This window comes from Temnothorax longispinosus, chromosome 10 (genome assembly GCF_030848805.1).
Source record: "Temnothorax longispinosus isolate EJ_2023e chromosome 10, Tlon_JGU_v1, whole genome shotgun sequence".
NCBI lineage: Eukaryota > Metazoa > Arthropoda > Insecta > Hymenoptera > Formicidae > Temnothorax > Temnothorax longispinosus.
The window spans coordinates 5,307,183-5,332,444 of NC_092367.1; the positions used below are offsets into that span (position 1 = coordinate 5,307,183).

General features: G+C 46.1%; 1 long non-coding RNA gene across 3 annotated transcripts in view; it reads left to right on the top strand.

The window, feature by feature from the left end:
- Window positions 1-25,262, top strand: part of LOC139821066 (uncharacterized) — a 129,980-nt gene that overhangs the window by 87,797 nt on the left and 16,921 nt on the right. The window contains exons 1-2 of one of the 3 annotated variants that reach the window (XR_011734172.1): window positions 557-1,764; window positions 1,849-6,606. The exons of 1 other annotated variant lie outside the window; for it this stretch is intronic. This is a non-coding gene — a long non-coding RNA (uncharacterized lncRNA). Of the gene's footprint in view, window positions 1-556; window positions 1,765-1,808; window positions 6,607-25,262 lie in introns of those variants that run through there. One more of the 3 variants, XR_011734171.1, reaches the window with a different exon arrangement.

The following is a 25,262-nucleotide window of genomic DNA, read 5'->3' on the forward strand; positions in this document are numbered from 1 at the left end:
TTTAGTCGCAACATTCTCTTTCCTTTTCTTCCCCCTCTCCCCTCTCAATCTATCTCTCTCTTTGCGAAAAGAGGAAATCTGTAATATCCTAGTTAATATTCGGTTGATAGAGGTAATATAACATCTGACGTGAGTTCGTATTCAAGAGAGTTTGCGTTAAAAGCGCGTATTTTATAGTGCTCCTAATGTACAGCCGGAAAGATGGATGCGGTTGTCGGAAATCCCGAGGAAAACTGTTCCGAACCCGACTGACTTTTAATTCCATTTCCCCCGCAAACATCTTCTGTTTCCAACAAACAACTGAATAATCGATAGTTACCGCGGCCCCTGCTCCGACGGATGTTGAATTTTAATAACATCGGTTCTCTCAAATCCAGCGAATGAATAGGCATCAGGACTCTTTGTCGAGTGAATAGTATTGTAAAGACAGTCGACACGTACAGGCGGGAGAAAGGGATTCTCCTAGCCGTTGCGCGGTGATACGACGAGGCAAAATCGGCGTTGTCAGGCGTCAGGAAAATCGAGAAAGTCAGGAGGAAACCAAGAAGAGTCAGGGGATATCAGGGCAAGCCCGAAAAATTTCGCGAGACTTTTGCAAGTTGGATGGGGAAGATTAATTGACAGCAATAGAATGACAATATCGGCTTTAATATTATTCGAATCATTATTGAGAGAGAAAATTACGTCTGTGTTTAAAAGAGCATAACGATAGAAACAATGGCTCTTTTCATCGGTCGCTATATATCTCGGTTGCTTTATTTTTCCTTCTTTCTTTATTTCAATTTTGGCACGCCCTTCGCGAGATGTTGCGATTGCACTTAAAACCTTACCTCGCGCGTATGATTAAAGTTCGAAAAAATTAGAGAGACTCGAGAAAATCTTGCAATTGTAGCAACTTCGGCGGAGCGATACGCCACGCGACACCCGTTAGACTATCGCCGAGGAGAATGACATAAGACATCCCCGTTCTGACTCGGGCGCCATATGACCGTCTCTGTCGCAAGCTCCGTCCCCGCTCCGGGTACAAGAGGGTGAAGGGAGGGGGGGCCTTCCTTCTGGCCCCCTCTTACACCCGCGCTGCTATCCTCTACATTCTACTACCGTCATTCCTTGCCTTCTCGTCTCACCGGTCTGCCACCTACCACCACCCCCGCATCCCCACCACGCCGGCATCGGCGCACAACCACCACCGCAACCATCACCACCACTATCGCGCTCTCCGACCAACACATCGTCACCATCGCCGGCCCGAGAGAGCCGTTGCTGGAAGCGAGACGCGACGATGAAGGAGAAGAAAGAAGTTCAGAACGAAAGAGAGACGGAGCGAGGCGGGGGAGATTACGTGGGAAGGAGAAAAAGAGGGGACAAAGAAGCCAAGAGTAACCCGAGGAGAGATGAGCAAGATGGAGGAACAAGGAGGCCACGTATGAGGACGGAGTGATGAGGAGACGAAAGGAGAGAGACGGAGAGGGAGACGAGAAAGAGAGAGAGAGATAGAGAGAGAGCGAGCGAGGGAGGGGGGCAACCAGGCACAAGCATAGCGTAGCATGGGCACAGCATATCCATAGACATATACACTGTGTCTATGGGCATATCGACGAGATCCGACAGCGGCCGAGCGCCACCGAACACGGCCGACTCGGACCCTGCGCGCTCAACCCAAACCCGAGAAAGCATAGTTGCATTTAAACTGCCATCCTACTCAGGAGGTCTCTCTCTTCCTGAGTCCCGAGCGACCTCGGGGACGAAATACGTACGTTACGGGTACGTAAGTCGCCGCGCACCCCGGTGTGTGTTAACCGTTTTACGTTGCGTCCGTGCTCCGTTTTTCATGTAACAAAAAAAAAGAAAGGGGAAAGGAGGAGATTCAGGACCCAGAACGCGCGCGGTCCCGGCGGAGCAAGAGCGGTCCGGGGGTTGACCCGGTCGCGCACAGGACACCCGGTTCAGTCTGACGTCAGGAGCGCTTTAACTTGTTGGATTCGACGCGAGTGCGACGCGAAAGTGAGCCGGTCCGTGAACGGCTACGACCCGATTCAACCTCGGGGATCGTGGTGAAGGTGCTGGACAGGACAGAACGGACGGACGGACGGACGGACGTACGGATGATGCCCCCCTCGCTTTCGGACCTGTCGCGACGCGACGGTGGGGACAGGGGAGGAAGGGGGCACTCGCTTTCCGGTACCGCGACGCGGTCACCTTGTCACGCGTTTTCCGCTGGTTCCGTCGCCGGTTCACGTCGGTTCGCCTCGTCATCCGCTTTGTCGGCACTACTGTCACCGTCACTGCGCGCTCGGTTCGGTCGTTCCCCCGCGCGTTCCCCGTGCGACGGACTCCCCCGGGTTCCTCGCTTCGCTTCGTGACGCTGTCGCTGTCTGTCGCCTCGGTCACTGACAGCCAGCTGCGATCTTCCCCGCGGTGTTAACGCGAGATCTCTTGCACTCGTGTAAAAAAAAATTGAGCTAGACGGTGTCGCAATGATTCTGAGGCGAATAGTACATGTATTTCTTCATTTATTAGCTCCGTTTTCATCCCCTTTTTTGGCACTAGACCCACTTCTTTATAGTTTGTGTTTCTGTTTAATTACGTCATCCGTGAAGAAGGAAAAAAGTGAACTTTCGAAACGCGGCTTCGTATTGTTAATGTTGAATCGCGGTATCTGCAAGTGTGTAATTCTCTAATGACGTGTGCGAGCACATTTTTTCTGGAGCATAAACGTATAATAACTTTAATGGACACTGTACACGTTTGTCATGCAGGAACGTATCTCGTTTTTCGACGAAACAAAACCCGCCTGTGCTTACGCGGATGCCAGTTATTTGTCAGTATCTTTAATCATCGTAAATTATATTATCATTGACGACAATGAGACGGCGCGCGGCGGACAGATATGGAGTTAGCTCGACTTGCACAGCCGCTGGCTGTTGCACGCACACAAGCGATGTTCTTAAATCGTTTCAAATACCGATAATTGTTCGCCGACATTGTTCGAGAACATTGATCCGGCTCTAACTCTCTCTCTCTCTCTCTTTCGCTCTCTCTCTGATCGTTCGGAAGATTTCGTGCGCGTCGATTTCGTGATGCTATATACTGTCAGAAATTCTGTGATTTGAAACTCTCGTGTTATCGCGCCAATAGAGTATCAGCCCTTGTCACTTCGGAATGAATACATGATTAAGCTTGAACCAGCGAGCCAAAGTTCGGTCTGTATCTGTGTTCTCGAATCCGGGACTAGATCCGGCACTCGCGGAGAGGGCATTCGTGCCTGTGCGGGGAAGTTTCCAGCGAGTCCATTCGAGGACGATGACGAGTGTTCCGCATTTTTGACGCGTAACGTAACGCAGGCCGATGGCGAGATTCGCGATAGCAAACGAGAGAAGTTACACGCGACGCGATTTATCTTCAGATCTTGAAACGCAACGGCAAATACACTTCTAAAGAGAAGAGTCTTACATGTTTTGACTGATCGAAAAACGGTGTATTTATCTCCCACATTAATTTCGAATAAAATTTTAGAAGGAAAGTTTCGAAGATTTAGATAATAGATTGATATTTAATTACATGGGATTGTTGTAGTATACGTAATGGAATTTTTTGAGTGTGCACATCTCTCTCGCGGCGATTTCTCTTGTCAGTAAATTACTTTCCGCGCTCGAACGCTTGTGCCAAAATATGCAACACGCTGTCACCGTACTGCGACGCGTGCAGCGAAAATATTTGCCTACCGAAATATTTGGACCTGTCGGAGCGATCGCGACGTGCACGCCAGCCAGCAATCCCAGAGCGCTCTACGCTCTGGTGCAGTGGCACTCGAAATGCCGAGTATATATCTAATATTTAATACCAGAGGCCTGTTAACGAGGAATATTCGTCATCATCACTCGGCGGCGTTAATCAATAAGATTTGCCCGTGGATAGATCGCGTACGAAAGCGCGGAAAATCCCCGTCCGACCGGTGACACGTCCTCAAATTTCATTTCTGACGGGGGGCCGCCCAACAATAATTGTCAATCGCCACGTCCAAAATCAACCTGGTGGTAGTATCGACGAGAGATCCCCGCGTGTTACGTCTCTCGCAGAGACACGTATAGCGCGACACGCTCTCGTTGGGGCTATACGATCTTCCCAAAATTTTTTCGGCCGGCGATTAATCACCCCGGCCGGTTAACGTAATCAATCTCGATGTCAATGCGATTTCGCGTCTCTCGTCGGTTTTTTTCTTCTTCTCTCCGTTAGCTGTGTGTTAACGTCACCGGGTGAGAGTGTGCGCCCGTGTGGTGGAGGATGTTCTGGGAAATTCGTTTCGCGAAAGAGAATAGCCCGACCGGTGCCAGCGACTTCGGATCGAAGTTTGGAAACGCTTTGTTCCCGCTGAAAAAGGTGTTTGAAAGAGGGTTGCGCGGATCGATATATCGGCTTGACTCATCCCCTCTTCCCATACCCCCTCCCCTCTCTCTCTCTCTCTCCCTCTCTGTCCCCGGGATGATGTGCCTGCTAGATATCGGCGTGAACAAATATACGCTACGCGACGAGTATTCATTAATAACACGCAATTCTCGTTCAAGTGAGATTTTTGCACGACGCGAATTATTTTTCGATCGTCGAGGTCAAATTTTCAGGGATTGTTAAAATAAAAAGGGAGTAGGAATTAATGCCCGATCGATTAAATCGACAGATGGAAAAATCTCGGTAGGTGGTAATTAAAACCGTCGCGCATTTTAAAACCGTGCCATGGGATCCCACGCGTAATTGAATTATTTAACGACGCGCTAATACGGCTCTTGTGCGTATCGTGTCGTACTTTGCATGTCAAATCGCGAATTTGTAATTAACGTAATGAAACGTGAAGCTAAGGAAGAAGTGTCGGGGAGAGAAACTAATGAATAGTGATTAGGAGCCTAACGTAAATTCACCTGCGACCCGGCGAAACAATCGGGCTCTCTGTGTCGTGGAAATTAAGCAAGATTTCCCAACGGCGCGTGGAAAACGCCGTTCCGAGTGAATCAGCGTTGATGCAACGTTTCGTAACTGCGAAGTCTACCGCGGGGCTCTCTCGCGAAATTATCCTCGCCGCGCTCGTTTGTATCTCGTGTTATCGAATTACCGCCGTAATCCCTTTGACACTCTCGCACCAAAAATTTCCGTGCCCCTCCCCCCCCCTCTCTCTCTCTCTCTCTTTCGCGAAGCACCGTTGGCGGCTCCGTTGGCGAAGTAAAAGCGTTGCTGATGTAACGCCGCCCGCCGTTACTTGTTGCGTCTAAAACTTCACGAACCGAAATCTCCCTCTTGCGCCTCGTAAATTTGCAATAACCCGCGGAATTAGCGAGTGTCCCACGTCGATGTCGCGCGATACCGGCCGTAATTGCGCGCGCGAAACTCGCCGGGATTAGACTACGGCGCTACTAATTGATGCGCGCATCAATTCCCGGGCAAAAACACGGTCGCGGCACTTTGCACTAAACATCAGAACATAGTTAGACATATTGGAGCGAGCGGAAGTAATTTACGGTGCACGCGACGAGTGGTTAAATTTCGTGTTGTAATCAACCTCGATTTACTTACAGCGCGAATATCCGGGCATCGAGCAGTCTTCTCGAAGCATTTTTGCTTTGTTATACTCGCGGCTCCACTTTCTTGAATATTTTCGTGCACGGTTTTCTTTTGATAATACAACTTTCCCGATAATGGATGGGATACCGAGGCTTTGAAATGAGGACGAGTAATATTATTCTGGGAATTGTAGAGGGAAGTAGAGGGAAGGAAACGCTACGCGTATACAAATGTACGACACTCATCCTCGCGGACCGGTGATGTGGCATGGGTTGTCCTCGTTCTAGATTTATTATTGCTGTAACAAACGGTGCTGTGCTTTCCCTTTGAGGTCTTTATTATCAAGTAAGAAAAGCACTTGAAGACACGGTTATTGAAACTTGCGACGAGCCGATGGGAACAAATTTACTGAATTACTTTCAGGCACAAAATGCCCTTTGAAGTTTAAATCCTCTTTATTTCGGACGGGAAAGAAGCTTACAGAAATTTATATACATCAAGCTGCTAATTACAACAACGGCGACATTTATTCAACGTAGCTCTTAGCGTCTCCCATTGAGAAACTGTGCTCTCGTTTCTCTTTTACCTCTGTAATCGTATAATCGCAGGTCTCCCAAAAAATTTCTATTATCCCCCGTCGCGATTCCTCGTCGAAAGTTCCGCCGCGATTATCGCGCGCGGCTACTCCTTTCGTCCACTCATTGCGTCATCCGGTGTTAACGGAAGTGTAACGTCAACCTATACATTATAAGCGTAATTATTTGCAAAAGTGTGCGCACGGTGACGGCGCCTATCTCGCCGGTCGCGGCATGGCACATCGAGATCGTTGCGCAACATCCGACGTTCGGCTTACACGCGAGAGCGAGCGGTAACGCGCTTTTCGCGCGGCGCGGCGTGTACATGCGCCGGCATGTAGTTCGTCTCCGGCAATCGATAGACCTGAGTGACCGAGGAAATTCGCGAACCGAGCCGAAATTTCCATCCACGTCGGAAGCGTCGCGATGTTTGCTGCCGGAGGAGGAAGCCGGTCTATCGATCCCGCCTCGACCCAAAAAGGTAAGTAGGCGAGCGCGCCATGGTTACCATTATCTTTAAATCGCGCCTCCGACTTTCAATTTGTCGCGATAAGTCCTGGGTTACACGTTACGGGCTATACCCGGCGACAAAAGTGGCGACGTTCAACGAAATCGAGGTGAAAAGTCTATACAAGTAGGGGGGGGGGGCTATTATCTCTCAATTATAAATCACCCGAGCATTCCAGTGACAATGTCTATATGCACAATTTCCGTTCGAATTTTCACTCGCGAAGTATGCGTGATATCGCCATCTATTTATCTCAGATACAATATTCTGTATTTCGGAGATTTGAATTTGGGTCAATGCAAAAGGTATATGTTGCTATGCAACAGAGTCTTTCGGATGCCCGGGGAACGCGAGAGGGCGTTTTGGAAAAGATTTGCATGAGGATGGAAGGGAGTAGCGCGGCTCGCGAATTGAATTGGATTAAATTGAATTTGTTTCCGGAAAAAAAAAGGAAGATTTAAGGCGTTGAACGCAGAGTCCTGGCGGGCCCTTGGAATTAATGCAAATTAACCGCCGCGCCGCCGCGCGCACGCGGCCGCGACGTCCGAAAAATACACGCTAAAGGCTTATGCACACCGTACATACAATACTCGCGCGACCGCACGAGTGCGACTGCAGCCTAATTAACGCAGTTGCATTCTGTGGCACTTTCCGCATGAAGAACACGTGTTACACCATTAATTATTAATTAGCGCCGCAATATGGAAATTATAATACCATAACGCACATACATTATAATAATTAAAGCGTGCGATTTGTTGCTTGCTGGTTGAATCTTATAAGTTACGCTTAACCGCCGAACGCCGCCGGAGCGAATTCCGGAAAGTTGTATCCTCGAAAAGTATCGCGGCCACGTGAATTATTGAGTGAGGAAAAACGTTATTTGCGGTAAATTACATTCTAAGCACGATGCACGAAGATTAAAATCCAGGTAAAAGCTGCGTTCCACCTTTATGAGCGTTGTTTATGCCGGCATAACTTTCCCGGGGTGTGCAACGTGCATAAATATCTCTGTTAAACTCAGGTTGCAAGATTAAAAACTTTTTCCCTTCCGCGCCGCCGGGCGGCCGCATAAAATTCTAGCAAATTTACAATTAAATTTCACAACTGTGATAATAAAGTAAACAACCGCCATCTTTGCATGCAAATTGGGAAACGCAGTTTTACGTGAGAGAGAGAAAAAAGCGCGATTATCAGCGCGCACCACGTCGCCCGCGCACCATCGGGACGTAACCCGTTTGCGCGATTGTCAGCGATAGAAGGAAAAAAATCTCCCGGGACGTCTCCAAGAATACTCGCAGGAGAGATCGATCTTTCGCCGTTCGGGATTATTTTGCAGCGCGCGCGGCCGCGCGAGCGCGTTGTCAGCTGCCGCGCAGCCGTTCGTAAAATAATAATTTCTCGAGATAAGGAAGGGAGGGAAAAGAGAGAAAATAGTCGCAGCCAGATCGATCTCTCTCTCTCTCTCCCTCCGCTGCTGCGCCGAGAGACTATTTCGCGTGGCGGGCGCCGCTATCAGCTGCGTGCGCGAAATGTGGCAGGAATTCGAATCCACTGGTTCCCTTCGTGCTTCCTGCTCGCGGTCGGTCCACGAGTTACGACCAGCCAGCCGTTGCTTGCAGGGCCGCGAAACGAGAAGCGACAGCACCCCACGGGAAATTGTATCGACGCGCGCTGTACGGTCGCAAATCGATTTCTTCTCTCTCCGAGTTTTCGAGAAAGAAACGGGCGATTCGCGAGTCCTTTCTGGTCTCGCGAAAAGTACCCCGTGCAATAAAACTTACATTTTGAACGGGAAGATAAAATGCCAATGTCGTTCATCGTACATTTTATATTGTTGCCTTCAAAAATTGTTATCTTCACGTCGAGTTATATCAATTATTGAATGGGAATTGGTTTATATGGTTGTGATTTTGCACTTGTGGTTTGCACTTGGTGTGTGTTACGTAAAGATTTATATAAGTATCTTCTACATTTTGTAACATTACAAGCTCGCACCAAGCGTGTAAATTAAATTATGAAAATTTAAACACAAGACAAGCATCGATTGTTACGACGAGTCGGCTAATTGTAAACCATTTGGTATACATCGCGTAATATAATGCGAATCAGTTTTAATGGGGAATTACGCGATTCTCATGGTACCACGTGGTAAATAATGATACATGAATATTTAAGTGGATCGGCGAAATCATTATGAAAACAATAGACATGCATAAATAGAAAAAGCCTTTAATTAATGTAGCGTCGATAATTAAACGAAAAAGTAATAATGTGCCAGATTTATTATAGTCGGCGTCATATTATAATCGCACGTGGCCGCCTTGTTTTCATATTATTCAGGCAATTATTCGAGCTACAATTTCAACGAATAATTTGCATCTGCCACCGCATAGTTATTGCACCGCGGGAATGCAAAAATCGAACGGTTAGCCGCCGACGCATCGCTCTCCTCTATCTGAACGCGACAAATCGCGTAATGGCTTTAAATTTTCGGTAACTTTAATTACGATTACCTTCATTGCATCCGCGTGGCCCGGCGCTAATTCGATGTAATTAAATTTTCTCTCTTTGTTTAAATGAAAAGACAATGAATATTGTGCCTCGAATTTGGACGGGTAATTTATCTTTATCAATTTATCGCGTTTTACTGTTAGGTTAAAATATATTTAAAGCAATTATTCTCTTATTTAAGTTCTCAAAATTTTTTAATTTGCATAAATTTGTATAAATGTTTTGTATTTAAATTTTAAATACAACCTCTACGATGATACGATTTTCGATTATGTTTGCTTCGAAGCAGATACAAAAGGCATCGGTATTCAAGATAAGCATTATTGGCAATGTAATCAGAGTTTCTGCGCTCGTGGGTTAATCGAAGCTAATAGAAATTAGCGATCGGCAAGAGATACTATCGCAGAATCGTAGACATTTCCGTCCAGACTGTGCAGGTCCGTGCATTTGGGCTTATCCATGCCTAAGTATATGGGCGCGCGTGCGCGGCCGAATCGGGGCTGGGAGGCATTATGCCAGGCAGCCGGGGCTAGCACGCTTTGTCATTATTCGTGAGAACCCTATCAATTCGACTGGAAGATTGAATAAGAAGAAAAACACGGTGCGATGAGGCGCGCGAAAGACGCGCGCTCAATAGAGCCGCAAACGCGCACACCCGCGCTCGCTCGCTCTCGGTACCTCTTCTCATTGTTATCGGACCCGACAAAAGATATTTGAAAAAGAGGAAGAGAAACACTGCCAATCTAAATTGAATCTCTTTCTCTCTTTCTCGCCCGGCCTCGTTCGCGTTTCCTCGAGCTACCCGAGCGGCCCGGAGAGAGAGAGAGAGCGCGCGCGCGACTTCCACGACGACCTTCTATCTCGCGAACTGTCACGTATGTATGCATGACTGCCGCCATCCGAGCCGATTTTTCGTTCGCCTAATTCGGCCGGCTTTCATCAGGACGTTTAACCCGGCCGACGAGAGCCGTTATCGCGAACGGTGGAGTCACGTGAAATTAATCGAATCGAATTTCATAAGGTAATATGCACCGAAAACTGGATTCCATGGAAGGTGAAAAGACCGTCTCTCGTTCGACCACGAGTGAAATTTTTCTATTTTATTTGAGGACGCGAATTTTATCGTAATTTAACGTCACGTGCCTTTTCTCTTTTTCGATTCAAGAGCGATTGACCGAAATTAAGAGAGAGAATTATTGATCACGCTTATACATTTTTATGAAAACTTTGTAAAAATACGCACGGATTTGCTAGCGTGAAATCCAGTAAGCGGCAGAACGTTAAAAATTTACAACGCGCGTTTGTCGAAGAGAAAAATATTTACATCGGGAAATGTCGGGCTGTGTGCATTATCGATTTACACAACTCAAATAACTGTGATACATCGCGCGATGCAAAATGCGAGCGAACTGTTGGACTTTTTTTTGTCACTTTATTTATTAGCGGCATTTGTTAGTACGCAATCGGCGGCGCGGCGGTTAAATTTACACTGGCTATACTTTGATTCATGCAATTCCGTGCGCCACATATATTGAAACGAATACGGGACGGATTACGTGATACAATATCTATGACCGCGCGGTATCATTAAGCATTACCGATCAAATTCCATCGAGGAACTATATTTCACGCGTTATTATATATCAATATTGGAACGTTTCAATCAGTTAATTGTTTATACGTATCTGGTAAACGGAGATGTTGCCGGATGGCCGGTTTTACTTATTCAATTTGCACAAACGATGCCACGCGGCGTGATCTCCCAAATGATTACTAAAACATGGCGTCTCCATTGTCCGCTTATCGATTTGCAAAGATTCCGTGCTAAAACGGCGGACGCGATTATCCAGTGCCGAGAGCTCGTCTCGCTCACGTGGAGACAGAACGAATCTCGTGTGATGTATTCATATATAAGCGGTTGGGAGAGGGAAAAGAAGTGTACACCGTGATCGATAAATGCTTCTCGTGCGAGAGAGTGGTGGACGAATCCGCGGAGAGAAAGGGGATGTAAGGAGGTTCTCTCCACGAGAGACGGCGAGCAGATAGACGAAGGAGCTAGACGGTAACGCAGTGAGGAAGATTGGCAATTTTCGCAAAATTAAGCGAATTGAATCGAATTATGTCGAGCCGATGACGTCAGACTTGTAACTCGCTGAATTGGCGAGAAATGTGGCTCTCTTCGTCCTTCTCTCTGTCTTTCTCTTCCTTCCCCCCCCTCTCTATCTCTCTCTCGCTTGCTCTCTCACTCTCTCGCTTTCTCTTCCTTGACTTTTGTACCGTCGATGTCTTCAGTTCAGCCTACATTTATCATCCGCAAGAGGATATCCTCCGCAATTCTCCTGAATGGCGTGCGAATTTCGGTACTTATCGACGACGCGATTGATTCGCCATATGCGACACGATGGCCGTCGCGGCCAAGGCGAAACGGGTGACTGATTGACTCGGTTGAACTTAATTGCGCGTGAATCATTCGTTCTACATAATTGCACGGGAGAGTTATCGTCGACGGCGTATATTATGCTTATCACGTGCCACTCGCTCCTGCCTCTCATTGAATACGAAAAAAGAAAATGCGCTCGCACACAGGCGCGCACGCGCTCGCACGTATGCGCGTAACGCGCTCGCACACAGTTTCTCGTCGCGAAGTCACGCGATCATCGTAAATACAGCGTGACTGTGAACGTTTATGATTTCCGTATATCATTAGTTCCAAGTGGAACAAAGTAACCCCGACGCGAGTTTGCTGGCATCAATCCAAATTGATAATATTTACTTTGTATTCTTGTAGTACGCTTTATATTTATTTTGCTATATTTGGAAAAGTGCATTCAAATTACCGATTATCAAACGTATTGTAAAATTTAGATAGTATAATTATACAAAATTTTAGATAAATATAATTATCCAGGATTTGGCGAAAATATTTTTTATCTTTATATTTACATCAATTTAAAAATGAGAAAAATTCACGCAGGATTGCTAACGCGAAGATGACTATGTCATTAAGCCATCTATCTGAAGAATTCTTCAGACGGTATATTACATCTCGAAAGTCTTCGAAACGTTCGCCTCAATCGCGGAACGGAAGTGTCTCGAGGAAAAGCGTTAATTGCTTTTAAACCGCGACGGTTTTACAGCGTCATTGGTGACCGCCTTCGAGGAGAGGAGTGGCCTATGCAAAGTCAATTAGTTCGGGTATAATAATGTTTACGGCTCTCGCGCGGTGTTGCGGAGGCAAGAAGATGAGCGAGCAACTTCCCCGGGTGAGAACCAGCTAACAATAAGAGTTCCGGTGTTTTGCGCCGAAGAATCCTCGCGGAGCGATCGCGGTAGATCTCGATGTTCGTGCAAGAGTTCGCGCAACTCGCGAATAAAACCGAGCGTGGCTAATAAGGGGGAAGCATGACCAAATAATGTGATTGATAGCTCGGCCCCGCTCGGTATCAGACGTCGCGGTGATCTGAATCGTTTTCACGCCTATCTAAAGTTGATAGAGATATCGCACGCGGGATAATAGTTCGCGAGAGATAATCATATGTAAAGAGTCAATACAATATTTTACGCTCTTAAACAGAGATCCGCATATTAATCATATCTGATATTGACACTGTCATTAGATATCTTCGTAAAAAAGTAAACATAATGTTATTAGAAATGTTGAAATAAAAATTACACAACAAATAAACCGCTGCACGTAGGACATAGAGGAGAAACCGCTGTAGAATTGTTGGTACTTTCTGAGGTAACGTTAGTAAATCTTGCCTTATATTGCGGCCTTTATGACGATCTTCGCCCACATGTTACGAAAGCAAGACCACAGAACGCGCGTCCAGGAGTTGAAACCCGAGACCCCGTTGCATCCTTCGTACAAAGCCCGATCAGACTTTCTGATCTTCGTTCTATGTTTGAGTCTTAAGATGAGATACAAGGGCACTGAGAAGTACGAGAATATACAAAATATAATCTGTGTAAAATGTCCAAGATGTTTTACGACATTTTAAACTTATTTTAAACTTATATTACGTAAACAATAATTAAATAATAAATAAACGTATTAAATTATTTGCAACTGTAGCAAAGTACAGGAATAATAATCCTAATTATATAAACATATCGAATAACTTACGGTTTGGTTTGTTAGTTTTAAAATTGAGTGAATTTAAGTTATTGTAAACAAGCTTTCAAATAATTAACATATTATTGAGATTAAAAAGGAACATAATAGCAACAATCGAGCTTGTTATTTCAACGAAACCACAAATAATCAACGAAATGAGATATTTATTCAACAGATAGCTCGAAAGATAACTGAAAAGCATTTTTCCGCAGTACGGATTCTCGTTAAAAATCTCGTATCCTATGCAGATACCTAATAAAAAATAACAAGCGGAGCAGTCTTTTCTGCTGATATCCGCTTCGCTCCGATTCGAGATATATTATTTCGTCTCGTATAATCGCGTCTCTCCGCGCCAGTAACGTTTGGGATAAATATGTAAGATATTAATATTAATCAGTATTAAATACTATGTTTATCAGTTTATCGTATAGGTGGAGTATCAAACTTCAAGTACACGTAGAATACATTTATACGAAGTATATGCATGATGTATGTAGTACCATTAGGCTGTCGAGACGAGTATTATGAGAGTTATGCGCCACGGGACAAATATGCGTTACTGGTCCATGGGGATATACATATTGTAACGTGTATATCTCCCTCCTGGATTAAGGCGGCAATGCATGCCTTCGCACTTTGGAAGGAGATATTGATAGCGAGGCAGCTTACTAGGATCTCGCTGGAAGTTTACGGGCACGTCTGAGACATAAAATAGGAGAAAGGGGCTCGTTTAAACAACGCGAAACACAGATTTGAGAATTTTTGAGTCCGCTTTATATCAGATAATTAATTGCCGGGACTTTATCATCTCTAGTCTCAAAATTAAGCTCGCCAATATATTTCTCGCCGTTAATTTCTCGAAAATCACAAAAGGTTAGGCATTCCCGTAAAAAAAAAGATCAAATCTGAAGTGTCCGGGGAAGCTGGGATTAAAAAGTAATACGGTGAAAATGCAGGACGTTCTGTATAGCGAAAAGCGCGCTAAACTCACTCCGGGTGACGGACGACCTTGGGCATCTCGCGTATGAAAGACGCCGGGCATTCCTGGAGGATATTCGGGGCCGCGAAAAGGAAGAAGTATAAACCCGAGAAGGTGATCCCGGGATGCTAGGGGGGACAAAGAAGATGAAAGAGCGGAGTGGAGCGAAGGAGGAGGATATCGTGGGGAAGCAGAGAACGGAGTAGGGTAAAGGCACTCACTGACGATCGCGAGGTGTACTATAGAGAGAGAGGAAGATATACGGAGAAGCGAGTGAGAGAGCCCGAGAGAGGAGGAAAGAGCGACGGAAGGTGCGGGAGAGGAAGCGCGATGAAGGTTTTACTGCCGCGGTTATGTTCGTCGGTTCGCGCAATTTCGGTGTATCTGAATCGGGGGAGGAGTTCCTATCTAAACGAGCCCGGATGAATCCTCACAGTCGTCTTCGGCCCTCGCGGCGCGAGAGGGAGGGAAAAGGGCGGGGAAAAAGGGACGAAGCGAAGGAGGACATGGCCCATAAAAATGTTGTAACGGCGCGGTCCTTGATACTCCTCGCGCAACAAAGATTTCGAAAGGAGAGCATCGCGAGCGTGCGATAAAAGTGTGTATTTACGTGTGCGTGTGTATGTGTGTGTGTGCCTGTCTGTGTGCGTGCGTGCGATTGTGAGCGTGTGCACCAGACAACGGCGGAGACAATCATCCTATTCGCGGAACGCCGACGAAGTCCTCGGGCCGTTAACCCTTTTGGCCTCTTCCTCCTCCGTGCTGATGGTCTTACACGATGGGGCCGGTGGCCACGAGATGCCAGCTCGCGATCTTCACGCGCTGTAATTTGAGGTTTAACTCCGTGGATTATGACCCGCTCGAAAGCTGCCGATGGGATAACGCCTGGAAGAGCGATTCCGGACGATTCCGATTCTCTCCTCGAGCTCTATCTATAGCGGCTCGAACGGGGAGGAGGAAGATACGTCAACCCGCGCGTTAACTAGCCAAACTACCTCCGGCGAAATTTATAGCCGCGTCAATGTGACGGGCTCGAGGAGAGTATAGCTCTCGGAAAATCGTTTCGCACCCTCGCTTTTACTTTGTCGGCGTGCGCGCGCGCGGAGATCGATATCCTTTCCGCGGAAATTGCTATCCGATGTAACGTCTCTAATAGCGCCCGCGTAAGGAGCGTAACACTCGTACTCCAATTACTAAAGCGATACGCTATCCGTCATCAACCTTACCCGCAACTCATGACACGTTGTAACGACACCCGAGCGCGCGCGCGCGCGCTGCAGCAACGCGGAGGATCGCGCGGAGCGACGAAACTGGTGCACGCGTCTCATCGTGATAACGCCGCGCGCGATAATACCGCGGCGTTATTGTCTTAGAATAGACGCGGCACACACGGACGTTTCCAGGCGGCTCGGACTGTCCGTCTCGTTAGCGACGATATACAGCAGACGAGAGGGAGAGAAGCCGCCGGCCGGACCTGCGTTTACAATTCGAGCTCTCGTGGCCGGTGGGATATTCCGTTCTTGGCTGACACAAAGGCAAGGGATAAGCTTACGTTATGCATGAGACACGGGGGTGACGCGGGACGACAGGGGGGGCGGGGGGAAGTATAAAAAGGAAGTCGGGAAACTAACGAAGAGGACGACAGGAAGAGGAGTGTACCTCGAGTTACACGCGGTGTGCAGTTGGAACAGATTGGTGACAGTCGGCCGGGAAAGAAGGGCGGGTGGGAAGGAGGGAGAGAGTGTTAACGATATGTACACACAAACAGGCCGCACACTGGCCGAAAGGAAGGGAAAACACCGTGGAAAACAAAGCCGAGCCCGGCGGAGGAGGGGGGGAGGGAGAATCGCCGAAGGAACTCGACTGGGATATGTCTTGGTTCCTCTGACGATTCTCAATCATCCTGTTTACTCGCCTCTCGTTTTTCCCTCCCTCGACGCTGCGCCGGCCGTTGTGTTCCCCCTACCTCTCGTACTCCTCTCTCCTCTCGTGTCAGCCTCTTTTGTTCGTCGCGCACGCACCGATGCGGAACAAGCATTGTTCTAAAATGGTTTCACCTGATCGCGCGCCTCTCCCGCCAGCCAGGTATATATATTCGTTGCACGGGATCCTCAATGGCCGAAACACGAGAGTTTTCGAGAGTTTTTAATGACGAAATCGTGCGGGCGATCGTTAATAGATCGGCCGCGCTAAAGACCGAGGTGATAAATGTTGGTCATTCGATTTCCCATGCCATTGTTGCGACGGTTTTTGTTAAGCGGGATCGAGCGGCTGGCGTATACAGGAATCCGCGTGCAAGAAGCGGATGAAAATACTTCGTAGATGACTCCTCGCGCCGTGGAATTACGGGAACGTAAGTAAGAAAAGCGAACGGAGCGGATTGGGGCCGATTACGCCGCGCATAAATAGCGGTTGTACGAACGATTACGGCCACCCACGCGTTTACCGCGTGGACAAGGCTTGTAATTATCGTATTACTGGATCCATGTCGGCGTTTTAATAGTTCTCGCACGCGGTTGCGCACGACTGCGACGATCTTCGCCGCGCGATGGCGTCTTACGTAATTCTCCGTTCTCACGGTATGACTCCGCTCGCGAAACGGAATACAGCTACTATCTGTCCGCGTCTCCTCGTTCCGACGTTTCCTCCTGGAGCGGCGCGGCGCGGCGCGGCGCGGCGCGGCGGTATCCCCTTCGGCTCGCTTGACGATGATTCATAAACTCGGTCGCGCCTAGCTCACGACGGACAAATTCGAGATGGAGGATTCTACCTACGCGCGAAGCCATAGATCGAGGTCACAAGGAATATATTTCAGAGGGGATCATCACGTTATTTTGCAGTGTTGCGCGATTATGCGGCAATTAATAATCGTCTTATAATTGATTCTCCGCAATGATCGATAGAGTAAATTATTTGATAATCAATTAAATTAACGTCACCGATTCTTTTGGGCATAATACAATTTTTACGACGTGGTAATCGATTCTGTCACAATATATATTTAAGTATGTGTGGGTGATAGTATTATATAGAAATAATTTTGTTATGAAATACTGATTTCGGTAAAGCACCGGTTTATTGTAGCCGATAATATGGAACCTTGACATTTCACTCAAACTACACATTGATTTCATACTATTATTAAAGCTTTCGTCCAGGTAACCGAATGTTCCATGAACCATGTGGGATGAACAACGTATCGTCACAGTTTGCGATCGGCTCACTCGCGATAGCATCAAGTATTTATAATAGTATATTCTTTGTCATCACGAAAAAGGTTTTTGATAATAAATATTACTTTCAAATTAATTTCTAAATAATGCAGTAACTTATTATTGGCAAAAATATGCTAGTATCTATTATAAAATTTCAAGTAGGTTTGACCAATTTTATAATTAACCCATTTATCTTATCATTAATATCGTATTATTCTTTAGTCAATAACGTTATTAGCGTGACTACGTCAGCTCTTAAGTCCCCTTAAAAGGCACCTACGCTCGTTATCGATGTATTTCTCATATCTCTACGCTCTATATCCGTATACAAAAATAATTGGACAAAGTCTTTATCCCCGCAAAAAAAAACTCGATTGTACGTAGATTAAAACGACATGGCGTGTCCGGATAGAAAGCAAACGGGGGACTTTAGCAACGTTTTGATGGCGCCGGCCGTTCAACCGGAACGATACTCTGTACGGATTTACGGCCCTGCCTGGCCTCCTAGACGCATCTTCTCCGTCTCACCCCGAGAGAAATGAAAGCGTCGATGTTTCTAAAGCAAGGAGAGGCAGCAAGAGGCATGGAGGCGAGCGCCCGTCGAGTGACTAACGATCCTCGTGACTAACGCTCTTGTCTATCGGCGGCGCTAATTCGCCGTTTCTCGCGCGTCGAGTGATTCACGGGGGTCCATGAGCGTAACGAGGAGGAATCGCTCGTCACGGTAAGCACAGAGCGTGCATTATGTTCTTTCGCTCGATCGCTCTCGTTCCGACAATTACAGAGTCGCTCATTGTTGTCCTCCTCAGTGGCGCGATTTCGCGCGCTTCCCCGCATGACGACGATGATGACGACGAGACGACGATGGCTCGTTCGAATCGATCGTTCGACGGTGAATCGTGCGTGGAACGGATCTCGCCGTCCCGGCGAAAAGACGTGGAAATCGACGGGAAATTATTTGTTAGATAAATTTCGACATTGAGAGGAATATATCTGCATACTGTGTAGGAACGTTCGGGTCGCGCTTCGCAGTCACGGTGCTCGAAGTAAGTGGCGTTCGTATTCGACTCGATTCGCAGTGTTTCCTGAAAATACAAGCCCCGCTTCTTCGAGTGAATCGAACAATCGCCAAATCGCGAGAGTGTGATTGAAAGACCTGACGTCCCTCTCTCTCTCTCTCTCTCTCTCTCGAGGATCGCATACATTAACGCGCCGCGACCGGTATCATCGCCGTTCGCCATTTATCTCGGAGCTCTCCCTCCGCTCTCATATTCCTCCATTCTTTCGCTCCTTTTTTCTCCAGCGACAGCGCGAAGTTCGGGTGGAAGAAAATTCGTTAAATCACTCGCGCCGCGAGTGTGCGCGAGGCGGGCGTTCAAGCACTCGGATAAGCGTGTCCCTGACGAGCCGGAGCTCTCGTCGTCGGGGATTCACGGCGAGCGGAGCACAAAAGGAGGGAAAAACGGTAATGACGCCTGCGAGCGGAGGCCTGCGGGCGCGTGTGACGACGACGACGACGACGACGAATATACGTGTCGCCATTACACGAGGGAGTAAACGACGCATCGCAACAAACGGGGCGATCTACAACGCCGGTACAATGTACATACGCACACGCATACATTTTATCTCGACGTGTGCGTGTCCGTTACACGCGTGTACGTTTCGTCCCGCTCGCGATTACGCGTTGCGTAACGCCGACGTACCGTCGATGCGCGTGATTCACGCGCCTGTGCACGTAAATGCGGTATCCGAGGCGCGCCGAGAATATCGCGCATTCGAAAGCGATAGAACGGCGAGATTTATACGTGTTTGAAAACGGCGTGAAAAAAGGAAAATAACACGAAGATCTTGATAGAGACCGAAAAATCATGTTAAGCAGGATCGCGTGTAGCGATGCCGAGATACATTAATAAAATTCGCGTGGCACTCGCCGAGCCGGTTGGAGAAACACGTCTGACATTCCGCCGTTTTGTCTTTCACGCCTGATTTGTATTCCGCAAGAAAAGTGCGAGATTTCCTGGAAGGCGCGGGGATCCGGAGCGGGCCGCTTTATCGGGTTCGTAGTAGATCGGATACCGAATGTAACTCTATCGGCCGATATTCTGTTACTCGGCGTCCTTGGGCGATAACGCCCGTGCTTTCTTTCATCCCGCAATTGCGCGTCACTGCCTGTCCCTTTTACCACGGTTGCTTGGGTCTAGTTTCGTATCTTGAGAGCTCGAGTAGGAAAAGAAGAGAAAAAAAGGCGAAAGAGAGAGAGAAAGGGAGAGACAGAGACTGAGAGAAAAAGAGAAAAGGCGTGTAAGCCGCGTTGTGCTTGTGTGCTCGGAAATGGTCGACTCGGCTGTGCGACGACGAAATGAATGACTTCGGCATTGAAGTAAAAACTGCGGTTGAATCCCGGCTGTCAGTAACGCGAGTAAGTGAGGTGTAATAAATGTGTTTCAATTACCAATCTGAGTCCGCGTTAACGGATCTTGGGGAAGATTGCTTGTAGCGTTTTTTTCTTCTTTTTAACCATGAAAACTCTCGATCGTGCATGCATGTGGCGCTCTTATTTCTTAAGCTTCGGCGAGAAGGAAGGAAATTCCGCGAGAAAAGTTTTATTCGATATAAATATAAATATCCATAAGATATACTTTAATTTCAATTAACGCAATTATTTTCGTACCTTCGAGCAATTAAAACTTTTTTGCGCGGCTTAAAATTAAAATCACTTAATAAGTTTTATTATTAAGCGCTTATCCACTCTCCAGCGACGAAGCTCCGAGCGTTCTTAATCCTTTGTGCACTCCTGTTTACGAGGACCGCCGTTTAATGGATAAATGTAATACGATGCTTTGCATCTAGATTCTATGGTGTATTAAAGCACGCTGTCTCTTAATTTATCTTTGCGTGAAGGAAAGTGTCTTCAATTCGGTTCTCTTTCTTCGCTTCTCTTTTTGGAATATCCTTATTGCATTAATTTGACCGACTTCACGGGAAATAAAAGTTTATTAAGAAACAAACTTCTATAAAGCCGCATTCATACTTTTTTTCGTATACTTGGTCTATCTATTTATATCGAAAAGAATATGCAGGCAAATGGTTAATAACGGAAACTCGCGGAAGTGGGATTTGCGAAAATACGAGATTCGTTTCAATGAAATACGAATCCGTTTCGTGGCGGTGTACCGGGAAGAGCCGCTGAAGTTCGCAAACTGCTGACAAGAATTTGTAGCAGAATTCGCTGTTGGTTAACAAGCTGTCTAGGACAGCGAAAAACTCGCTCGCTGTAACTTCCTGAATTAGAATTCGTCCTTTTCTTGCAATAGAAACTGGAATTAACGCCGTGGACAAGATTGAAGGCGGAAGTAAGAGTGGAATTAGGAATCTGCCCCCTTGAACTGAAATTGGCTTATATGCTTTCGGACTATGCTTTCGATTTATAGACTGAAATCGAGTTTACCTATACCTTTGAGACAAGAACTCCATATAAAGTATACGAGCGTGCCGGTTTCCCTTCCGATCGTCGAGTCGCGGGAGAGAAGATTTGTTGATTAATGAAGACTATTATATAATCCAGTTACGTAATAGGATCCTGCAACCGATTGTAAGTTGACGTTATGGCGTATCCGAGTATTGCCGCGCAATAATAGTTCGCCTTACTAATTTTGCGCTCCCATTCCGAGAAGAATTAACAGTCCACCCACGATACATTTCCTTGTCTCATTATCTGCTGCACCTTACATTAGCGCGTCTTTGCTCGATGATCTTTTGCTTTCATTGTTACATTAACCGATTAGCTATTGAAGATATATACGTCGAAGAAAGAGCGACGTATGTTCGGAATTGTCCTTTTCTAGTGAAATCACCGTTTTTATTTGAAAATCTACTGTTTGCTTCGTAAACATATGGTGTGACAGTTACGTGTCAACACGAATAGGCACGGCAGATGTTACTGAAATAACGCGAAGCTTACTCGGGATATCTTTCTCTCTCTCTCTCTCTCTCTCTCTCTCTTTCTCTCGGGGGATAACCGGACTACGTACTACAAAAGTATATACTTTTCCGCGAAAGCTGCGGGCGAAGAAAACCGCGATATAGAGATACAACGGCAAACAATACCTTCCGGGCACGCCCTTCCGAAGCTGCGAGTTTGCGTAACGTATGATTCATATGTATTTATATCCAACCTGGATACATTGTTGATATATAGTCACGGTGGCAAAAGACACGCTCGCGAGCGCGCGGTGCATAGGCAATGAATCAGTGAGCGGTGAGGCGTGAGATTTGCGCTGTTAATTTGATTGTCGTTACTTTATTTGCCTTTCTCTCTCGCGAGAGAACGCAGCAGCCGAGGCCTCTTGCGGCTTCGAGATCTTGTCATTCGTTAATCTCCGAGACTTGCGTAAAATGTCTCTTTCGCACGAAGCCGTTTCGTTTAGGTCGCTTTTAGTACTTGACGACGCGCGCGATATATCATTCGGCAAATATTTGACTGACGTTATTGCGATTGTGTATGAGCTACATTACTACATTAGTTACGTAAATATATATTACGTAAATATATTCGGATAATCTTGTCGCGCGTAATACGCCGACCTTACTCGATGTAACCAACTTGTTCGACATGCATTTATGCCGCTGCCGTTATTTAACGGCCTATATCACTTGGAGAAATACTGTGATACATTTTTTTTTTTTTTGTAACTTTTCTTCTTTTACGCAACGACACACCAGCGTTATTTAACAACTGTGAATGCTACCAGTTGAATAGACAGATATATATTCACGTTCGTATATTTACATCTCGATTTCGATATAAAAAAAATTTTTTTACGCTTGTCAAAAGCTTCGTGTAGAAATAAATTGTCCAACGATCGCCGATCGAAAACAGGATAACGGCGCGACGTAGCGCGATAGAACGCGAGAGTTTGCAGCATAATGCAATGTGGGTGTCGCATACAAGGACGCCACGATCGTCTCGTGTAATTCCAGTTGGTTATTCAAGGAGGAAAAACACTAGTTAGTATTGCGCGCGTTGCCGCGGCGAAACGCCGCTCCGCTGCCGACCGTGTCGCAGCTTTAATTTTATGGGATCTCTTAAAGTGTCCGACGTAATGTGAATTTATGTGGACTTGAACGCTGCGGGGGAACGGGACGCCGGACAAACAATCGAATCTCGTGTGGATAACAATTTTACTTCGCTCCAAGCACATTTTATATAATCGACGCGTTTCTAACGCTAACCATCGTTCTTCTGCATTCCGTTGCACTTATCTCTAGTTAGATGTTCGCGCGACGACGCCTTGTTCGCGCACAAACGATACGATACGTTGTAGGACAATACGTTACGTTGTACGTTACTATACATATACGAGTCGCCGTTTTATCCGGAAGCAAGTGACATACGACGGCAGTTAATGTTTAAAGGCCTTTCGCGCCGGGATCGATTCGAATCGGCCGAGCTATAAAGAGACAAACGCGTCTCGACCGTACGATCTTTCCATTTGTCTTTTTTTTACGGCAATTCGATTGTACCCGGCGATACGCGGCTACTCGGTAACGACACGTTTCTGCAGCGAGGAGGCACGTGCCCCGAACACGACGGGCGATCGGCCCGGGGCCCTATCACCTGTTCGGAGGCAGGTGCGGGCGGCATTAAGTAATATGGGACCGTTGGAATACGCACACCGGCGCGCACCGGAAGGCCCGAATTCCCTCGAACGAGAAATACGGTTCCTCCTGGAAGGACCGTTCGAGATGGCGGAGCGAGCGGCGGTCTGGAGAACCCGAGTACAGGTGTGCGCGCCCTTAATATCCTTCTTCCTTTGATATCTTGATGCACAACGAATATTTACGAGAAATATATTTCAGGAAGTAATTTAGAATTTTTTTTCCTATCAATTTATTCACTTTCTGACATTACGAGCAACAGATCTCTCAACGGGGAAATTGACGTGCAAAAAGAGTAAACAAAAAGGTTAAAAACCTGTTACTTTTGTTCTTTTTGTTAAATCTTATTTCCTACACTTGCTTACAACGTTTATCAGTTTATTTCGTTTATTAAATCTGCCACTACTGCTACGTACAACGAATCGACCGTCGGTGCATTCTCCTTCCGCTGGAGCTAACAAGCTTGTTAGAACACGATTTCCATAATCTGTAGCTTTCGAGGGATGAATCTGGGTCAGATTCCTCGGATAAAATTCCCTCAAACTCATCATGTCGTCAGGCAATCTATCAGTAACCCGCTCTTTAAGTTTGCTCGCTTACGCGGGAAAAATTCGCGCACGTTCTGCAGAATTAGATTGAACGAAATTCGAAAATGATATTACGCTTTGCCAAGTTTCTAGTTTTGCTCAGTTAAAATCGATCTCATTCAACAACGTTGCCATCTCCCTAGCACGTAACATATCTCGATTTGGGATAAAAATTCCATCAAAGAAAAGTCTATTCGTAATTGAATAAAATTTATTTTTCCTTCAAGCCAACCGAGTCGCAGTGATACAATATAAAATAATTATTATAAAATATTGTAACATGATATACGGGAGAGACGGTCTTTTTCGCCAATTAAAATGCGACGCAAAATGGTATTAATGCCTCCCCCACCCCCGTGTGCATACATAAAATTCCCAGTGATGTATAAAACTCGCATTATCTTAATTTGCGAGAAAAACGTGACTAAGCACGTCCACCATTATTCACGAGAGCTTTAAGTGTTATAATGATCGTTACCCCCTGCAAATTGCAGCATAGAAAAGCTTCTTTTCATACTTTCAGCCCGCCGAGTGACACGAAAAGATTCATTATTATTCGAAAACTCTAATATAATTTCAATCGCCGCAATTTCATTTAGCGCTCTCGCAATTATTCCACCGCAAGATGTTAATCGAGAAAAATCACGTGTATTATCGCTAATTGCAGCTTTATTGATCGGGGAAAAGCCGAAGACTTGATCGCCGAAGGCGTATTGAACGATGTAAACGGCACCTATTAAGCAATTAACTGTATATCTCCGCGGTGTCATCGGTGTCATAATCATCGTAAATCGCTGGTACTGAAACACCTATTAATCAAGAATTCTATATCGTTCGCAACAGCGCTTTCCACGCTGCGGAATCTGAGCCATCCTATGTGAGAAAGCCTTTACCTAATGGACGAGAGTAACGAACGAACAAAACGTATAGGCAAGACGCGATAAGCCAAGCATAGCAAATTAATCGGTAAAATTTAAAAAAGTTTTGTCTCTCCCCGCTGCTATTTATTTTAGCCATGTCGCGCCATACAAATTAGACGCGATAAAGACACGATGATTTAATTGGCGACACATGACACCTCAGGAAAACCGAAGAAAGCAAGGAAGAAAGAGATTGCCAGATTATTTTTTTTTCTCTTATCTTAAAATCGAAACGTCTGTATTTTGTATTTATGTATTTGTATTAAGTATTTATTTTTTATTATATAATTCTCGCTTTTTAAAACCGTCCCGCTCTTATTATCAATTTAACTAGATTATTTGTTAAAGAAGAAGTCACGAAGCGTGAGCTAATGACACTTGATGAAAGATCACAAATGATCATTGGTAAAATTAAAAAAACAAATATAGATATTATTTTTCTAGATCTTTATACTTTTTTTCTAATATAGGTAGGATGTTATTCGATATATAATTTAAAGTGTCATAACTCTGTATCGCGCGTATAACTCTGTATCGACGACAATCTCGAAAGTCTCGCGCATGTCTCTTTCGTACTTTTACCTCTCGGATTCTCGGTAGAGGGTAATAAACTGTGATAAATAGCGAGCGACAGTG